At 46.8% G+C, this 3661-nt stretch overlaps 1 pseudogene; it reads right to left on the reverse strand.

The window, feature by feature from the left end:
* Positions 1 to 1429: 1429 nt before the first annotated feature.
* LOC101986876 lies at positions 1430 to 1876 on the reverse strand (annotated as a pseudogene).
* Between the last annotated feature and the right edge of the window lie 1785 nt (positions 1877 to 3661).

The following is a 3661-nucleotide window of genomic DNA, read 5'->3' on the forward strand; positions in this document are numbered from 1 at the left end:
AATTGGATGTTAAGGAGGAAAAGTAGGGTACTGAACCCCAGAACCACAACACACACACACACACACACACAAAGCAAGACAGGGGATGGGAGGAAGTTGATATTGGTAAACGGGGCATAAAATGAGTAGTAGGAGGAGAGTCTTGATGTCAGTTGAGCCAATTGTTGAGGGATGAGGATGAAGGGAATATGTCCATTAAAAAGCCTCTTCATGAGAGGATGCCCAAACTGATGACTATCTTAAATGTTACTATTGAACCTTCATCCACAAACTGATGGAAACAGAGGCAGAGACCTGCAGCAGAACACTGATTTGAGCTACCAAAGCCCAGTTGAAGAGTGGGAGGCGTAAGAATATGAGCAAAGAGGTCAAGACCATCACAGGGACACCCACTGAAACAGTTTACCTGAGCTAATGGTTGCTCCCAACTCCAACCGGACAGGGAAGGAACTAGACCCTCTGAATGTGGGTGACATTTGTATGACTGGAGCAGACTGTAGTGCCACTGACAGTGGCGCCAGGATTTATCCCTGCTGCTTGTATTGGCTTTTTGGGATCCTATTCTCTTTGGATGGATACCTTGCTCAGCCTAGATAGAGTAGGGAGGGCGTTGGACCTTCCCCAAAGCAATGTGCCTTACCTGTTCTGAGGAGTGGGTGGGGGACAGCGGGGGGGTGGTGGTGGTGGTGGTGGAGGGAATGGAAGGAGAGGAGGGAGTGGGAACCTGGATTGGTATGTAAAATCGAAAAAGATAGTTTGTTTTCTTTTTTTAAAAAATCCTCTTCACTTTGAAGTGAGCGGCCTTTATGTGGAATAGGGCTATAGAAGGAAACTTGCTCATAGGTGAGCAGAAAGACTCTAGCGCATTGCGGAGATGCCTTTGTGAATCTCACTAGTTGGACAATTTCTGCTTTTCTACTTTTTATTCAACTCTCAACGGCGAGGTCATAGAGTGTTTGTCTTTTCTGTCTTGCTTAGTATCAGATTTCTGTTGTCGCATGTGTCTGAGTTTCCTTCCTGGAAAGCTGAGTCAAATTCCACTATCATACGTATGTTTCACTTTCACTTCTTCCTTCCATTGAATGACGGCTTCTTGAACTAGGTCTGTCGCTTGGCAACGTGGAAACGCAGCTGCAAGCGCTGGTGTGAACGACACTGAGACAGGCTCAGGAGCTGATCGCATTCACACGCACAGAAAGCAGAGAACAGGAAGTGAGCAAGGGTGTAAACATTCAAAGCTTGCCCCCAGTGACAAGGATGTCCCTCCTAAAGGCCTCGTAAACTCCCCAAAGGGCACCACCAACTGGTCATCAAGTGTTCAAGCGCATGGGCCTCTGAGGGACATTTCTCATTCAAACCATCACATATAAAATAGAAGTTACTTTTTTTTTTCTCAAGCAGTCTTTAATGAAAATTGTATGAGATGCCCCTACCCCTGCAGCATCTTCTCAATCGTTTCTTCCTTGTATTTGCCCTTCTCCTTTCCTACTTGTCGAGACTTGGCTTTCCTTTCCAGGATCTTCTTTCAGTCTTTGTCCAGCTTTAGCCTGGTGGTCACCACCTTGCTGGGGTGGATACCCACGTGGACAGCTGTGCCTTTAGCCTTTTCTTGCTACACCCGTTCAATGTAGATGACGTATTTCTTCCTGTACACTTGGACCACTTTGTCAATCTGCTGGCCTTTGTAGTGTCCCCGGACAACCTGAACTTTGTCATCCTTTCGAATGGGCATCGAGCGAACATTGTACTTCTGTCTCAGCTCTTTGAAAAGGGGGGGAGGGGGAGACATGATCTTCTTCCGAATGTGAGAAGGTGCATTGAAATGCCATTTGCGGTTCTTGCTCCGGTCAGAAGTCACAAACGGATTGAACTTCATTATGGCTGCAAACTAGGGCGGCCCTCGCATTGCTGAACCCCTCGGTCTGGCGGGGGTGGGGGGCTAATGAGCGGATGATTCCAGACTTTTTAATCAACGGCATCGCCACTGTCGTGTCCCCCCCCTCCCCCCCGTCCCTCTGCAGTCCCGTGAGCCCAAGCTAGGAAAGACACGGACTTAGCCTGTCCCACCATGACCCTGGCTAATGTCCGACCAGCAGGACAGTCTCGGGGCCCCAGGACAGAAAGCCTCGCGGCCTAGGCACGGCTGGCTGCGGATTGCCCCTAGCATTTACTTCTTAAGGAGTAGTTCAAAGATAAAAACCTGCAAGATTTATCTTTCTTCTTCCACCATTTGGGTTTCGGGGATTGAACTCAGGTCAGCAGGTTTGGCAGCAAGGACTTACCCGCTGAGCCATTTCAAGGTTCAGATATTTTCAAATTAACAGTCATTTGGCCTCTTAGCAAGTTTATTTCATACTGAAGTTAAAGGCTGGAGAGATGGCTCAGTGGTGAGAGGGCTAGTTACTCCTCCAGAAGACCTGAGTTTGGTTCCAAGCACCCAGGTTAAGCAGCTCACAATTGGCTGTAGCTCCAGTTCTAGAGGATCTGATACCCTCTTCTAGTCTCTGAAGGCTCACTCATACATGTGACCCATAGACACACATATATAAAAGCAGATCTTTTAAAAAACCAAACAAACCCGTGGTTAAAAGTATTTGGCAATTTGTTCTAAAATGAAGGAAACTGAGACTGGGCAGGGGGAAGTTGGAAGAGGATCACATGGAGAAGAAGGCTGAGCCTCTGGGGCTGCCCATTAGACAGGAAATCTCCCTGCATAAAACAGCTCAATCAGAAGCTCAGTGGTAGACCACTTGCTTAGCATGCATGGGCCCCAGGGTTCCATCCCTGGCACAAAAAAAACAACAAAACAGAAAAAGCACAACAACTCAATCAGCCTTTGGACATGGGCCCAGACATTTTTTTTTTTTCTTTTTTCAAAACCTCCCTGGATGATTCTATTATGTAGCCTGGATTGAGAATCCCTGACTCAGGGGAATCTGGTGTCATCAGAAGTGCAAGTTAGTTAACTCCTATTGGAGCCCTTGGAGGACCACGTGGGGGTGAGGGGTATTTTCCAGGTTCTATTACACATATGCTATCATTGTGGCTAATCTACAGATAACTCAGATCTCCTAAAGACGTCCTAGAGGGAATAATTCCACAAAATATGGCTACCAACATCAGCTATGGATCAAAGTACTAAAACAAGCATAGTGGTCCCTGAGGCCAGGAGAATTGTGCCAATACAAACGAGTGTGCGCACTATGTGCAGCGGTGCACACCTGCAATCTGACTGAGCACATGACAGGTGGTGGCAGAAGAATTAGGAGTCCAAGACCACAGCGACAGGAGAGATGGCTTAGTGGTTAAGAGTTCTGGGTGCCTTTGCAAAGGGCCCAAGTTAAATTCCCTGTAACTCCAGTTCCAGTGGACTTCCTCCACTGGACTTCCTCCAGTGGCCAGTGAGGGAACTGCATGCACATGATTCATAGACTTACAAAGGTGACACACTCGTATACATAAAGAAAAAAATAAACAAATCTTAAGTTGTATCCTGTAGTTTTTTAAAAAAAAAATTAAAGAAACAAAAACAAAAGAAAACAATCACCAATAAAACAAAGAATAAAGCCAGGCGGTGGTGGCACATGCCTTTAATTCCAGCACTTGGGAGGCCCAGGCAGGCAGATCTCTGTGAGTTTGAGCCTGGTCTACAGAGAGAGTT

Source organism: Microtus ochrogaster, linkage group LG4, assembly GCF_000317375.1.
Source record: "Microtus ochrogaster isolate Prairie Vole_2 linkage group LG4, MicOch1.0, whole genome shotgun sequence".
NCBI lineage: Eukaryota > Metazoa > Chordata > Mammalia > Rodentia > Cricetidae > Microtus > Microtus ochrogaster.